This window comes from Patagioenas fasciata, chromosome 23 (genome assembly GCF_037038585.1).
Source record: "Patagioenas fasciata isolate bPatFas1 chromosome 23, bPatFas1.hap1, whole genome shotgun sequence".
Taxonomy (NCBI): domain Eukaryota; kingdom Metazoa; phylum Chordata; class Aves; order Columbiformes; family Columbidae; genus Patagioenas; species Patagioenas fasciata.
The window spans coordinates 8,178,153-8,194,903 of record NC_092542.1 but is presented as its reverse complement, the minus strand read 5'-3'; the positions used below and the strand labels follow the sequence as shown (position 1 = coordinate 8,194,903).

The window sequence follows — 16,751 nt, the reverse complement described above, 5'->3', positions numbered from 1 at the left end:
GTCAAAACCAGAAGAAAAAAGTACTAAGTACCTTGAAGTATTAATGAGTTCCACTGAGGGCAAGTACCAGCAGAGCCTCCCCAGGGACTCGTTAGAGCAGAGACTTGGAGGCCATGGTGGCAGAAAAACAAAGGGAAATGTGCAGGCAGCTGAGGTGCTGAGAAAAGCCTGGTTTTGTTGGGTGAAGCAGAGAGGCCAAGGCCTGACCCCCAGCCCCTGGGAAGGCAGATCCTGTCCCTCACACATTGCTCAGGGCTCTTCCTGGGCCAGGGGGATGTGGGCTGTGTGATGCTGAGTGAAGGACAATGGTGTGACAGCTCCCAGCCCTACTGGGGGTGTGCAAGGAGGCCATGAGGTGCCCCAGTGCCTGAGGACAACATGTCTCCTCACAGGCCTTGGTGGCAGAGGCGATGGCCGTAGCCAAGGGGACAAAGACTTGGGTTCTCTTGGTGACATCCAGCCTTGCCAGTGCCCTTTGCCATCTCCACCACAGGTTGTCCTACACTGTCCCACTGCAGGCTGTAGTCACCCATCTCACTTCCTCCCCTTGCTCTCACCCTGGTATTTCCATACATTGACTGATGTGTCTCCACTCTCATGCTCTGTTCCTTGAAACAAAAGGAGATGGACTGATCTCCTGCTCCTTCTGGGTGATTTCTCGTGCTCTGTGTTATGTCACAGAAGATGAGAATTAAGATGTTCAACAGCGTGGTCCAAGTGCTGGTCACTGAGAGATGACACCAGTAACTGACTGCACAAAGGACTTTGTACCACTGATGATATTTGGGCTTGATGGTTCAGCCAACTTCCCACCCAGCATCCACTTCTTGAGCCCCATCAGCACCACTCTGGCCAGAAGCAGACCATGTCTGAGCCTTCCAAACACCCTGTACACAACATGCCTTTCTTTCCCCTGTCCATTTGGGTTCAGCAATACCTTCCTTGTCCTTCACATTCCTGGAAATGGCTGCAGGACCACATGTCCCATCCCCTTCCCAGGGAGGGAGGTAGGGTGGCCAGCCTGTAATTCTCCCAGTTCCTATTCCTGCTCTTCTTGAAGATGGGTCTGCATTTTCTGAAGACCCCAGAATCATTCTGGTTTCTATGACACATTTGAGAGCACAATCCGGAATCATGGCTAAGGGTGACGTAGCAGACTGGAGCACTTGCAATGATCCTGTCCAAGGCAGCTGAGATGAATCTCATTGATCCAACGGGGTTTGTTCCTCGAGTCACAAGCAGAAATATCAGGGTTCCATCAAGCATCTGCATCTGAGCTGCCCTCCTGGACTCCTTATGCACCCAGGGATGTTCAGAGACTGAGTCTGTCCCTTTTTCACACAGAGGCAGGAGTCACAGTGTCCCTCTGGCCTCCTGGTATGACACTCAAAGGATGGGAAGTATCTCATACCTTTGGTGTGTCACCTGCTCTGTACTCATCTCAGATTTCCCACATCATGAGGAATGGACACATGGACCTTGGTTCAAGGAAGAAGATCCCAGTTCAAGGAAGCAGGCCTTCATGGTACCCTCATGGAACAGCTGATGGCATTTGTGCTCACTTGGGTTCATCTCACCTCACATACATGATGTGCATGTTTACAACTCACCTGTACAGTGCAACATGGACTTCAGACCTATTCATTCAATGTATCTTCATGGAAAGAAGAACAACCTCTCTGAGCTAAGGTGGGAGGCCAGGGTTAGAAATGGTAGTCCTGAGGGGCCAGTGCATGATGATTGACCTGAGGCTCCTTCCAAAGGGGTGTCCAGTGCACACGGGCACCAGTCGTACCCTGCTCTGTTGGTCCTGCAGGTCTCTGGCAGGAGGCCTGGCTGTGAGAGGACACTGCTGTGTGCCAGCCCTGCACACACACACTGTTCAGCTGTACAATGGGGTTTGCATCTGTGGGCAACTTTCTTGGGCTTGTTCTTGAGAGGAACTCTGTAAAAACACATAAACATACAGGCACTGCCCTGAGGAGATCACCCTTCATTATGCATGCCAGCTCTGTCACAGCAGTGCCCATTGCCTGTCCTTGCCTGCGGTTACAGGTCTCACACACAGCAGGATGGTGACCAAGCTGCCAGAGCACTCAAGCCTTGAACCAACACAAGAGGTGGGAAGGAAACTGTGGAAGTGGAAAAAAAACAGCCCCCAAAGATCCAGAGATGGTGCTCCCCAGTGACACTGCCATACCTGGACTTCATTTCCTTCCATACAAACACACAAACTGTCCCTGCAGCTCCAAAAATACCTTGGAGTAAGGGTTTCAGGAAATATTCCCAAATATTTGTGGTGACCTTTGTTATGGTTAAACACATAAAAACAACTCTTTATTTAAAAATCCACTCAGACAGAAAGGCACATAACAGAGTGAATTACAAAGGGGATGACAATATTCTAGTGACGAAAAATAAACCACCACAAAAAAAAAAAAAAAAGGAAAAATTAAAGAAGAAAAACAAACCACAAAGAAACAAACAAACCACACAAAAAAAGAAGATGTAATGCAATGAATTGTTTTATAACTGCTATGCAGAAGGTGACAAGAAGACTACTGCTTCAGGAAAATATCAGTCATCAGTTTGCACATGGCATCCTTGATCTCCTGGTTCCTCATGCTGTAGATGAGGGGGTTCACTGCTGGAGGCACCACCGAGTACAGAACAGACACCACCAGATCCAGGGATGGGGAGGAGATGGAGGAGGGTTTCAGGTGGGCAAACATGCCAGTGCTGACAAACAGGGAGACCACGGCCAGGTGAGGGAGGCAGGTGGAAAAGGCTTTGTGCCGTCCCTGCTCAGAGGGGATCCTCAGCACGGCCCTCAAGATCTGCACATAGGACACCACGATGAACACAAAACACGAAAATGCTAAACAGGCACCGACCACAATAAGCCCCAGTTCCCTGAGGTAGGGGTGTGAGCAGAAGAGCTTGAGGATGTGGGGGATTTCACAGAAGAACTGGTCCAGGGCATTGCCCTTGCACAGTGGCAGTGAAAATGTATTGGCCGTGTGCAGCAGAGCATAGAGAAACCCAGTGGCCCAGGCAGCTGCTGCCATGTGGACACAAGCTCTGCTGCCCAGGAGGGTCCCGTAGTGCAGGGGTTTGCAGATGGCAACGTAGCGGTCGTAGGACATGATGGTGAGGAGAGAATATTCTGCTGAAATGAAAAATAAAAACAAAAAGAGTTGGGTAGCACATCCTGCATAGGAAATGACCCTGGTGTCCCAAAGGGAATTTGCCATGGATTTAGGGACAATGGCGGAGATGGTGCCCAGGTCAAGGACGGAGAGGTTGAGCAGGAGGAAGTACATGGGGGTGTGGAGGTGCTGGTCCCAGGCTATGGTGGTGATGATGAGGCCGTTGCCCAGGAGGGCAGCCAGGTAGATGCCCAGGAAGAGCCAGAAGTGCAAGAGCTGCAGCTCCCGTGTGTCTGTGAATGCCAGGAGCAGGAACTGGGTGATGGAGCTGCTGTTGGACATTTGCTGCCTGTGGGCATGAGGACCTGTGCAAGGAGGAAAGGACAGTGACAAGTTAGGGGAGACTTCTCTGGGAAAAACCAAGGACATTTCCCACAGACCCTCCCACCCCGTCACAGACAGAGACACTTTTCTTTTTTCCAGGAGAATGTTCTGGCTGGAGCCCACGTCAGTGCTTGATGAGTGTGCAATGAAGAGCAGGGTCTCTGCCCAGGGGCTCTTGATCAGTCAGCGTGACCCTGTGTGATTGGGTGGGCAGGGGCCAGTCCTGGGGTTCAGCTTTGTCAGCTGGAACCGCTCCTGGTGCAGAAGGGGCTGTCAGCATCTGCACCCCAGGCCTGAGAAACTGAGTTGGAGAGGTTTGGTGTTTCTGCAGCTCCTTCCCCGCTCCCACCCTGGGGAATTTTGTTGGGTGTCAGAAACCCTCAGCATTTCTGCTGCACTCAGGGAGAACAGAGCGAGTCCTGCGAGACCAGAGGATGCCTGTGGGTCAGTGCAGAGTGAGGGCAGCTGGTCTGTCCCTCTGTCCTGCTCCAGCTGCCCTGGGCTGGCACCTTTCTGAGATGGAGCCTGATCACACTCCCATGTTACCCTGAAAAGCCAACAGGCACTGCTGAGAGCAGAGGGATCCATCTCACACCATGACATGTCTCACCTTTTCCTAAGGTCTCAGCACCCCACGTTTAGCCCAGGACACACACGATTTTGTTTCACAAACCAAACAGCATTTTGTCTGTTGCTTCATTTCTGTGCTTCTACATTGGGATTCAGATAACACACAGATGCTGTTGGACAGGTTGGCATCCTGGATGGATGCTCACAGCTTGGAAGGAAACCTTAACGAGACAATCAAGGGTCCTAAAGATGGCATTTGATTCAGGGAGACTGAGCTCACTCCCAGCCCCACAGACTGCATTGCCCACACCCCACAGGTCAGAGCAAAGCTGGGACACATGTTCCCGTGGACACACCTGCAGAAAAGGACCCACAAGATCAGGCTGTGACTCTGCAGCCGAAACTCCCATCCCCAGAGAGCCTGAGAGCAAGAACAAGATCCCAACAGCAGTGACCCAGAGCAGGGGAGCAAGAAGGACAATGCGGTGAGGGTGGGTGTGAGAGAGGCCAGGGCAGAGGCAGCCGGGCACTCAGACAGCGTCACCCTTCCCCAGCGGTGCAGCCACCTCCCAGACACCAACATTGCCGGGCAGCTGCTCTCAGCCCCTGTGCTCTGCAGAGGAACTGGAGCTCTGGCTGCACAGGAGCTGCTCCATGCCTTGGAGCCCCCGGCCCTGAGGGCAGAGGCTTTGCTGGGTGGGACAGGAGGCCAGGGGGCTGCTCACAGGAGGGATCTGCACTGCAGGGGATCACAGGGACTTTTCTCTGTTCTCCCTCCCATAACAATTCCAGGTTCAGTTCCCTCTCATTTCTGATCATTTCGCTGCTGCCTGGAGATTCTCCCCCTGGGAGGTGTTTCCCTGTCCATGTCTCTTCCCTGTCAGTGCTCACAGACCCCATCCCACCCTCTGTGCCCTCCCCCTGGCCCTACAGATCCTGCCTGTTCACAGGGCACTGCCTGGGGGCATCTTCCTGTTTGCAGGCTGGAAAACAGGACAGGTCAGACTAGGCTGACGGGTCCAGCCAAGGTGATGCAGGTGCTGTGCAGAGGCAGAGGGGTGGTGAAGGGATGGTATGAGCCTTCTGGCAGATGTACTGATCACTCACAGTTGCAGTTCAGGAGTCTCAGTGACTTGTTTAAGCATGAGAGCTCATTTTTACTTTATCCTTTCCTGCACCCCCACCCCTTGGGATAGGAAACTGAAAAGAGAGGCTCAGGAAAGCTCCATTTCTGTCTGGTAATCCTTGCACTGATCTTGTCCTTGAGGCATCCCCTTGGAAAAATCTTGGGGTGATCTCGAGCTGTGAGCAGCCCTGACCCACAGAGCACCCTCTCCACAGCAGAAACACATTTCCTGCCCTATAGCGTTTGCTCCTTCATGTGACATCTTCTCCCCTCAGTATTGCTGGGATCTCCCCGGGCAGGCTGAGCGCTGACCCTGGCAGGTGGCAGAGTCCCTGCCCCGGCACAGCCCTGGGGTGCAGGGACCCTGCTCTGCAGGACAGCCCTGGGCACCCCTGGGAGCTCCCCCTGCAGTCACCCTCAGCAGAAGGTGCCATGATGCCCTTTCCCATTGATGATGCCGCAGGGAAGCCCTGCTCTGGAGTGTGTTCTTCTCTACAGCAGAGATACTGTGAGAGAGACCTGACAGATCCTGTAAATTGTGGGATGTATCATCTTTAGGGTCTCTCTCCAGGAAATGCAGCAGTATTGTCCAACAGCTAGAGACTTACCATGTAAGGACTGTGAAGATTTGTCTCTCAATGAGCCCTCAGCAAGCAGACACCTACATTGCCTTTCCCCTCTCTGTGCCTGCCTCCTGTGCCCTCAGTGCTGCAGGCAGAGCCCTCAGCCCTGCTGCGTGTGCAGAGGAGCTGCTCCTGGGCAGAGCTGTCTCTCTGCAGCGCTGCCGCTTGCCAGGAGCTCCCTCTGTCCCAGGAGCCCAGCCCAGCTCAGCAGCACAGGAGCAGCCCATGATGTCCCTTTCTCTGTCCCCTCTGGGCTCCCTCCACATGCCTCTGGGGCTCCAGGGGCACAACTTCAAAGTTGAAGTAATCAGTGATGTTGATTCTCTCTCCTCTTCAGAGACACTTCTTTCTAGCACTGTAGATTTAGTTTAAAAAAATAAAGCACTATGAGAATCATATTTTCTTGTCCCATCATTAGGCAGGACACCAGGAATCTTACAGCAAAGTATCTAATTCCTCAAAGCTAGAGGAGGAATATCTTCAGTTGAATGAGTTAAGGCATTGTATTCTGGTTTTATATCCTATGTCTAGAGAGACATTCATCAATCTTTGGCCATGCCATGTCTGTGCTCTGAGGCAAAGCCTTTGCACACATGGGCTCTTGGACACTTGGTACCAGGTTTCCTGTGGCAGGTCAGAGCTGGGCTGGTGCCACAGCTGGGGTGGTTCAGCCCAGATGTGAGGCAATGGCCTCAGTCAGGGACCTGACTGGGGAGCTGGAGCTGTCAGTGCTGCAGACAGAGCTGTGACACGGGTGGAACGAACTGCCAGGCAGGGTGGCAGAAGTGAGTTCATCTGGTCTGCAAGGACAGGAGCCTCCATGCACAACAACTGTCCAGATCAGAGCTGAGTCCAGACCTGTAAGGGAATTCAAGGACCTATAATGAGCTGTTACTACTGCAGGAACAATTAAAGGAGAAACAAAGACACGGTGTGGCCACTGATGAATATAAGAAGAGTAAGAGGTAAGAATCCCTGTGTCCTCTTGTTCTCCCGCTTCACCAGCAAGGTCTACCAGGCCTCTGTGACTTAAGGCAGAACAACCAGCAGAAGATGTGGATCAAGTCAGGGGTCACTGGAACTACCACAATCCTTTCCAGTCTATGGGACAGCAGGGGCAGCATCGCAGGAGCTGAGACAGCAGGACGATATCACAGTGAGGCCACTCTGCACCATCTTGGAAAGCTCATGGAGACTGGGGGGACTCCCTGACCACTGGCAGCTCTCACACAGTGTGTGCACTTTTCAGAATGGCCAATGGGTGAGCAGGGGAACTAAGGGCTGTGCCCCAGAACATGTCCGCTGGGACCCCATTTCTGGGTGTCTGGAAGATAAGGTGACGGGGTTTACCCAGGGCAGGTTCTGCCTGTCCATCCTCTTTGTTTTCTGTGAGGAAAGGACAGGGTTTGGATGTGGGCAGAGCAGGGGTGGTCTGTTACCTGGAAGTCAGCAAGGCAGCCAGGCCAGTGCAGGTGATTCAGATTCCTCTAGAATTCCATATCTCAAAAATTTTTCAATTAGAGGAACTATTCCTAACCTAGCTTCTAGTTTCAGTGGGTACTGCCTCAACTGTACTGGCCTGGCATCTTCCTTTAATTCCACTTTTACGGGCTGGGCTGTTTTCGATTTCCCAGGTGTGTCAGTCGCCCACACCGTGGGGATCACCGCCTCCTCCACAGCTTGTGGTATTTCCACTACCAGGTTTTCTTTTAATAACTGGATTTGTCCTACCTTGGATTCTGGAATTTTCATTACCAGGTTTCCATTCTCGAATGTTATCACAGCATCCAATTTGGTCAATACATCCCGTCCTAGAAGGGAAACTGGACAATCTGGAACATATAAGAACTCATGGGTTAATTCCTTTTCTCCAAAACACAGATCTAAGGGTTGCAGGAATGGCCGTACTTCTTCCCTCCCTTTGGCACCAACAATCGTTGTCATTTTATGACCTATTGTTCCCTGTAAGGAATTTAGCACAGAATAAGTAGCCCCTGTATCCACTAAAAATCTCACATCCTGGTCCCCCACGTGTATTGTCACCAGGGGTTCCTTATTCTGGGTTTCCGTTCTTGTGCTGCCATATAGTCAGCTGCTATTATTATTATACTCCCCCAACACCATAGTTTGTATTGCATTCCCTGCTGCACTTGGTACCTGACTCGTGGAGCCCGGACGGTTCGGGCATTCATTTTTCCAGTGTCCTTCCTCCTTACAATAAGCACATTGATTTATACCACGCTTTACAACAGGTCTTAAAGGAGTTCCCTGAACATTCCGAAAACCGCGCCCTCGGCCGCCTCTGGTTCCTCTACCACGGGCTTCCATTCCTATTCCCCTGCCTTGCCCTTGGAGCAGGGCCAACAAGTCTTGCTGAGAACGCCTCGACTGTTCCTTTTCTCTATTATTATAAACTTTCCAGGCTGTTTCTAACATAACATCCAGATCTCGTAGTTGTGCCCCCTCCAGTTTCTGTAATTTCTTCCAAATGTCATCCTGAGACTGTCCCAAAAAGATCAAAGCCAACTGAACCCTTGCTTGTTCTGTTTCAATATCTAAATCCGTATATCTCTTTGCAGTTTCCTTCAATCTTTCTAAAAAGGCTGAAGGGGATTCGTTCTTTTCCTGCTTAACACTATACAATTTTGACCAATTCATTTGTTTCGGCATAGCAGTCTGAACACCGATCAATAACCAGTCCTGATACCTCCGGAGGCGAAGCTGACCACCCCCAGTATTATAATCCCATCGGGGATCCTCTTTTGGGAAATTTTCATCAACATTACCGCCCACTGTTCCATTCCGAATATCCTCCCTTACTCTATCTCTTGCTACCCGTATAACCATATCCTTTTCTGTAGAATCCATCAAAGTGTCAAGAATCACTTGCAAATCATCCCAATCAGGATTCTGCGTTTTAATTATCATTTTAATTATCCTTGCAACTTTGTCCGGGTTTTCCGGGTAAGGACCAGCTGATTGTTTCCAGATCATTAAATCTCCTGGTGAAAATGGGACTTTTACATAAACCGGCTCTCCCCCCACTCCTACTGCTTGTCGCAGGGGTGCTATTACATTTGGCAGTCCACCCCCCTTTTGGGCTTCCTTTCCTCTGTTCCTAGTCCTCTGGGATATTGGTGTAGTTGTTACTCCTTTTGCACCAGTTGCTGCCCCCACATCCACACTGGGATCAATATCACTTTCAGTAAGACGCACAGGTGCCGAGGGTTTAAGGGGTTTAGGTGCAGAGGGTTCAGTTTCTGAAGGCGCAACGTCCAAACACGGCAGATCTAAGGCGTTACCGCGGCTGCTTTCTATTGCCAAACACGTCATGCATTTCTGTTCTGCCGTACAGCCCGTACATTTATCATTAGTACCGCTCCTCCGCACTAACATTAACCCACATTCCTTCCTCCAGTCCTGTTTTTGTACAAGATAGAAAAAGAGATCCACGTACTGTACCTCATCCCATTTACCTTCCCTTTGACAAAACCTCATTAATTCACTAATAGTTCCAGGTTCTAAAGTACCCTCCGGTGGCCACCGTACTTCATTAGGCAAGTCATACTCAGGCCAGCAGTGAGTACAATATTCAATTAATTTCTTTTGACTCATTGATTGTCCAAATCCACCCTCCTTCCAATGTTTCAACAAACAGTCCAATGGTGACATCTTTGTATCGCTCATATCAACACAAAAGGGTAACACACAGACGATTAACACAGAAAGGTAACACACAGATAACTTTACCAGAACAGCAGTAAAGACGGATCAAACCACCAGTTTCAACAGCAAATACAGATCAAATTGCTAAAACTGTAGACCAGGTCCTGAACAGCACAGATAACCAGATCAGGTGAGCGCAAATAACCAGACCAAACCAGGTGCCGAGCCTGTGGCTTAAATAACCAGAACCAGAACCAGATGCCGAACCTGCAGAGGTTTCCCTCGGTCTAACGGACGGCGGCCTGGGCAATACCCCGGGAGTTCCCTGCCCAACCGAGCGTGGCTTTTGCCGCGTCTGACCGGCAGGCTACCAAATGCCTGACCAGCAGGCTACAGGACCAGAACAGAACCAGACCAGATGGGTACCCAATAATCCAGGGAAAACAACAGATAAAGCACCTTCTTACCAATCAGAGGTCCGTCGTGAGCAGCGGAGAGCCGGTCGCGTCCGATGCACTCCCCAAGAATACCTCGGTGCCGGCCGGAGCAGGATCGAGACGCGATCCGTCTCAGCAATGCTCACGAGGTCCCATCTGGGTCGCCAAAATGTCAGCAATCAGGACACATAACCACGGACGTAGTTCTATGCGGTGCTTTATTTCAGCGCTGGGAAACCAGGGGTTCGCACCCAAAGCTTCAAACAGCTGATTCAGACCATACCTTATTATACAAGTCGGTCACATACATATTCATTACACCCCTGACAACCATTAGCATATCCCACACCTATAATAACACAAACTTCCTATCTAAAAGATGCTACAATTATCAGTTATTTTCTACGGTACCAACTTTAAAAGAATATATCGTAAATCTATGTCCACCTTAAGAATAAGGCTCGGTTACAGTTACCTGCCTTATAAGAATATACCATAAATCTATGTCAGCTTTAAGAACAGAGTTTGGTTACTGATTACAAGAGTTCTATGGCTACAGGGTTGGTTGCTATCCTAATATTAATTCAACTGTAACAGATCCAGCGATATTCAGGGAAGACCCATTCTGTCCTGTTCCATAGAAAAAAAAAATCATCTTGTAAGGTCGATTACTATCACTGGGGTTCCCGCACCCCGGCTTTTGGGATCCGGCGCTCGGACAAAACCCATCCCCACCCCTGCAGGAAACACCGAGAGCGCGGCTGCAGCACGTTAGCACCCCAAAACCCCCAGGCTGCCCCATAGACACCCTAGAGATCCCCCCAGGGATCTGGGCATGGGCTTGGGGACAGCGAAGCGGGGACGGAAAGAGCCGAAGTAAGGACGGAAAGAGCCGAAGGCGCAGCGCGGAGAGAGACGAAGCGGGGACGGAAAGAGCCGAAGCCGAAGGTGCAGGGCAGAGAGAGATGAAGCGGGGACGGAAAGAGACGAAGGTGGCGAGGCCGGAAAGAGCCGAAGCGGGTACGGAAAGAGCCGAAGGCGCAGGGCGGAGAGAGACGAAGAGGAGGCGGAAAGAGCCGAAGAGGGGACGGAAAGAGCCGAAGGAGCAAGGCGGAGAGAGATGAAGAGGGGACGGAAAGAGCCGAAGCAAGGACGGAAAGAGCCGAAGGCGCAGGGAGAAGAGAGACGAAGCGCGTACGGAAAGAGCCGAAGGTGGCGGAAAGAGCCGAAGGGTAACGAGCAGGGGCGGCACCACCCGAGCGTTGCCGGGGCGAGCCGAAGAGGAGGCGGGGAGAGCCGAGCGCTTCCGAACGGCATCGAAGACGGGCGGGGACACCCGAGCGCTTCCGAACGGCGCCGAAGACGGGCGGGGACACCCGAGCGTTTCCGAACGGCCCCGAAGAGCGTGCGAGGACACCCGAGCACTTCCGAACGGCACCTAAAAGGAGGCGGGGACACCCGAGCGCTTCTGAACGGCCCCGAAGAGCGTGCGAGGACACCCGAGCGCTTCGAACGGCACCTAAGAGGAGGCGGGGACACCCGAGCGCTTCCGAACGGCACCGAAGAGGAGGCGGGGACACCCGAGCGCTTCCGAACGGCGCCGAAGAGGAGGCGGGGACAACGGCGCCATCTTGGCCGTCACGGAGCTGGAGGTCGTTAAGGAGCTAATTAGCGCTAATGAGGGGATGGGGCTGATTGAGGAGCTGGATTGAGGTTAATGAGGTCGGAAAGCAATTAATGAACATCTGGAGAAGCAGCTCGTTAAGGAACCCAATTAATGAACACCTAGAGAAAAGCCGCTCGTTAAGGGCTGAATTAATGAGTGGGGGAATCTGCTCATTAATGAACCCCGTGGCTCGTTAAGGGCCAACGTTTAATTAACGTAGTAACCAATAAACTCAATTCCTAAAGAGCGGGAGCCGCTAATTGGTGGGGTGGGGGTAATTAACCTATCGACCCCCCAGAGAGCACCCAGGCGTCCGGGGCTAGGCCTGAGGGCGCCCCGCCCCCCGGCCGCTGATTGGCTGAACGATAAAGAGCGTGACTCCGCCCCCTCCGCGAGGCCCCGCCCCCTCCCGGCTCTTAAAGCGACAGTGACCCCAATAATTGATTGTTTGGGGGGTTGTCCCGGAGTTCGGGAGGGACCCAGGAGTGCCCCAAGGGAGCCAGGAGTTCGGGAGGGACCCAGGAGTTCCCCAAGGGACCCAGGAGTTCAGGAGGGACCCAGGAGTGCCCCAAGGGACCCAGGACTGAGGGAACGACCCAGGAGAACCCCAAAAGATCCAGAGGTTCGGGAGGGACCCAGGAGTTCGGGAGGGACCCAGGAGTTCCGCAAGGGACCCAGGAGTTCGGGAGGGACCCAGGAGTTCCCCAAGGGACCCAGGACTCAGGGAGGGACTCAGGAGTGCCCCAAGAGACCCAGGAGTTCGGGGAGGGACCCAGGAGTTTGGGGAGGGACCCAGGAGTTTGGAAGGGACCCAGGAGTGCCCCAAGAGACCCAGGATTTCGGAATGGACCCAGGGGTGCCCCATGGGACTCAGGAGTTCAGGAGGGACTCAGGAGTGCCCCGAGGGACCCAGGAGTTCGGGAGGGACCCAGGAGTGCCGCAAGGGACCCAGGAGTTTGGGAGGGACCCAAGAGTTCCCCAAGGGACCCAGGAGTCCGGGCAGGGACCCAGGAGTTCCCCAAGGGACCCAGGAGTGCCCCAAGGGACCCAGGAGTTCGGGAGGGACCGAGGAGTCGTGCGTGTGGATGAACAGAAGGGTGTTGGGGTTCTCCAGTGGGTTGGGGGAGACATAGAGTGCCCCATAGACCCCCATAAGTGACCCATAGTGCCCCATAAGTGACCCATAGAGCCCCATCAGTGCCCCATAGAGCCCCATAAGTACCCCAGAGAGCCCCATCAGTGCCCCATAGAGCCCCATAGGTGACCCATAGTGCCCCATAGGTGACCCATAGGGCCCCATCAGTGCCTCACAGAGACCCATAAGTGCCCCATAGCGTCTCCGCACTGCCCCATAGGGCCCCACAAGTGACCCATGGAGCCCCATTACTGCCCCATAGAGCCCCGTAAGTGCCCCACAAATGACTCATGAGCCCCATAAGTGACTCTTAGCGACCCACAAGTGCCCCCTAAGTGCCTGTTAGTGACCCCCAAGTGCCCCATGGAGCCTCATAAGTAACCTATAGTGCCCCATAAGTGCCTTTTAGTGACCCCCCACGTGCCCCATAGCGACCCACAAGTTCCCCATACGTGCCCCATAGAGCCCCATAAGTGACTCACAGAGACCCATAAGTGCCCCATAGCGTCTCCCCAGTGCCCCATAGCGCCCCACGAGTGACTCATGGAGCCCCATAACTGCCCCATAGAGCCCCATAAGTGACCCATAGTGCCCCATAAATAACTCACAGAGCCCCATAAGTGACCCATATAACCCCAAAAGAGGCCTATACTGACCCACAAGTGACTCATGGAGCCCCATAAGCAACTCATATAGATCCACAAGTGCCCCATAGCGTCTCCCCAGTGCCCCATAGTGCCCCACAAGTGACTCATGGAGCCCCATAAGTGCCCCATAGAGCCACATAAGTGACCTCTAGTGCCCCATAAGTGATGCATAGAGACTGGGTCCATCCCGAACTCCTGGGTCCCTTGGGGCACTCCTGGGTCCCTCCCTGAGTCCTGGGAGATCAGGGAAGGGACCCAAAGAAAGGACCCAGGCGTCCGGGAGGGACCCAAATAGGGGACCCAGGCGTCCAGGGGGGAATCAAATCCGGGACCCGTACAGGGATCCGAGGGTCCGGAAGGGACCCAGGAGTGCCCCAAGGGACCCAGGAGTGCCTCCCTGAACTCCTGAGTCCCTTGGGGTACTCCTGGGTCTGTCCCGGACGCCTGGGTCCCCTATTTGTGTCCCCCCGGATGCCTGGGTCCCCTCCCATAACCTACAGTGCCCCCTACATGACTCATAGTGCCCCACAAGTGCTCCATGGAGCCCCATAAGTGACTCTTAGCGACCCATAAGTGCCCCATAAGTGCCTGTTAGTGACCCCCAAGTGCCCCATAGCGACCCACAAGTTCCCCATTAGTGCCCCGTAGAGACCCATAAGTGACTCATAAGTGGCTCATAAGTGACCTAGTGCCCCACAAGTGACCATAGAGACAGGGTCCCTCCCGAACTCCTGGGTCCCTGCGGCACTCCTGGGTCCCCCCGGACGCCTGGGTCCGCTCTATGGGTCCCCCCGGACTCCTGGTTGCGGCACTTATGGGGCTCTATGAACCACCAGGTGTTCCATGTCCATAATGACCCCAGGAACGCCCGTACATGTTCATAAAGTGAGTCTCAGGTCACCATTTCCATAGCCCCTCCCTGGCCCTCCCCTGTTCGCCTGCGCAGTGGCACTGGGTGAATTTGAGGAGGGGTCCTTGGGGTCTTTGGATGAAGGCTCCTTCAGCTTCCTCACAGTGGATTTGTACCTTTGGCTCATTATGAGGAACTGGCTGGAACCCAAGCGGCCAAACCGACTGAGACCAGACTGTCACCCACTTTTTGCTGTAAATCTTGGCCATCTCGTCTCCTCAAGGTTGCAGCTGGTGCTGTGGCGATCTCGGCATTTGATGAAGTCCTGCTCTTTTTAGCACAATCGGTTACATACAGCTCTAAACTAGATATTCATTATGTGGCTTAGAATGTTAGCTTGTTAGTAGTGTAGTTGCTTAACCCTTAAAACGTTAGTTCCCTCTATCAATGTAACGCGCTAACCAAGCTTCATAACTTTTTACACAGAACTTAACCACCTTTTTCCTTTTTCCAGGTTCGGAGTCCGTGCCTCATTTGGCTGTATCTGTGCACTCTGAACATCTCAGCACGGATCACAACCGCACTTCCCACAAGGCCCAAGTCTCAAGGGCTCTCCAGAACCCCTCTGCTGGCAGCACAGCCGCTTCCCGCACTAACGGCACCGCACTGCTGAGCGAGGGGAAACAGCTCAGGTGAGCAGGAGAGCTGGACGTGAGGAAGACTGGGACCCGCTGCTAACAAGCACCATTACAATGAGACACGAAGGCAGAGGAGGCCTTTCCAGAGCAAAGGTGAGGGGCAGAAGCCCCACGTCCACCCCACGCTGAGCAGAGCCAGTCATCCCCCAGCCCCTGGTGAAGACGTGGGAGCGTGTGCCCGCAACCGAATCCCCCACCTCTTCCCTCTGCTACCGATAAGAACAGAGAAAATAATACAAACTACACAAAACCAATCTTGAAAGTCTCAGCAACTGCAGGGCAGGCACCCAAAGTCCTGGACTGGACTCTGCAGCCAACCGGAGCTGGATTCAGTCTGGCACTGGCCCCAGTTCGCAGGGACAACCAGCAAGGTCCTCTCCTAATGTCGGTCATAAGCAGAAGGGAAAAAAGAAAAGGGCAAAGGGAAAGGGATGAGATCCTCGTGATCTCCCGCTTTTATATGAAGTATTCACGTGAATGGAATGTCACACACCGTTGGTCAGTCTCTTGGTCACCGGTTTCTCGTTACCCCTCTCACGAGATGTCCATCCGTGCTTATCAATAAGTTTGCATTCCATTGCAAGGTTTACCAAAACATGTGTCTGGTTCTCCAGGAAAATGCAGCCGGTATGAAGGGTTTAGCTGACAGGCAAATTCACTAAAAGAGAAACTTGGTTTTAACAAAAGCAGGGCAGAAGGACATGTCTCTACTGCAGGTGTCCCCGTCCTCTTCTCTCTGGGGGGCACAAACTGCCCTCGTGGGGTCCGGTTTCCCTCTGAACAAGGGGCAGTGAGCAGCACACAAACCCTCCGGGGCACCCCAGAGGGTGGCAGTGCCCTGGGGATCTCTGGGTGCTGCCATCGCCAGTGAGGCCACCGCTGGTCCAGAGGCAGAGTGCTGGGGACAAGGGGTCCCCAAAGGTACCCCAGGACAGGGGGTCTGTGAATCCAGCCAGGCACAGAACACGGGAGCCCTGTTCAAGAAGATACTCTGTGCCACCCAGACAGATACAGGGAAGGGCACAGGCTCCATGGATCTGAGCACCTTCTGCTCCCTGTCTCAGCAGCACCTGCAAAGGAACCCCATTCCCAGACAGATCCCCATGACCACACAGGTACTCGCTGGCCCTGGGCAGTAGGACAAGGGAGTCAGCACTTACCCCTGCACAGCTGTACCCAGAGGAGCAGCCACAGCGTCTGAGGGCACAGCAGTCCCTCTGTGCCCATCCTGAGCCTCCTGCCCTGATGGCACCTCCCTCTGTGCCGCACTCCCTGCCACAGCTCCAGGGACTCGTGGCAGCAATGATAATGATGACGGGAGGGCAATATATCTCTGCAGATTCCCTCAGTTACAGGAGGAGACAATCGAAGCAGCAGTACCTTTTTAGACATTATGGGGAGCTATCTCCCCTCCCCAGTCCTCCAATGAACTTCTCCAGCGCCGTTCATGACCATAAATGAGGGACGGCTCCGCTGCAGGTGCCACATCACTGCAGTGGTAGAACATCACAGGACAGGGCTGGCTGTAGTGGGGGAAACAGTTTGTTCACCCCTTGAGCTCTGAGTGCGGACCAGGAGCACTGAGCATGTGCTGCGACTGGCACATCCAAGAGCCCGAGGTGAGGGTGTCCAGTGACCCCGGTGCCATAAGACCCAGGGGGCTGGGACTGCACCGGGGCTGTGTCAGGAAGGGAAGGAAACAGCCCCTGTGACAGAGCCCGCTGTGCTGGGAGCAGCAGCTGGGAAAGGGCACGGGGCTGGGCAGCTCCTGTACCTCCTGGGGACCCTGTGACAGCACAT

At 53.4% G+C, this 16,751-nt stretch overlaps 1 long non-coding RNA gene across 1 annotated transcript; it reads left to right on the top strand.

Moving 5' to 3' along the window:
• Positions 1-11,553: 11,553 nt before the first annotated feature.
• LOC139825503 (uncharacterized) lies at positions 11,554-15,546 on the top strand. The gene is made up of 2 exons (XR_011735579.1): positions 11,554-11,607; positions 14,768-15,546. It is a non-coding gene; the product is annotated as an uncharacterized lncRNA (long non-coding RNA).
• Positions 15,547-16,751: the final 1,205 nt, after the last annotated feature.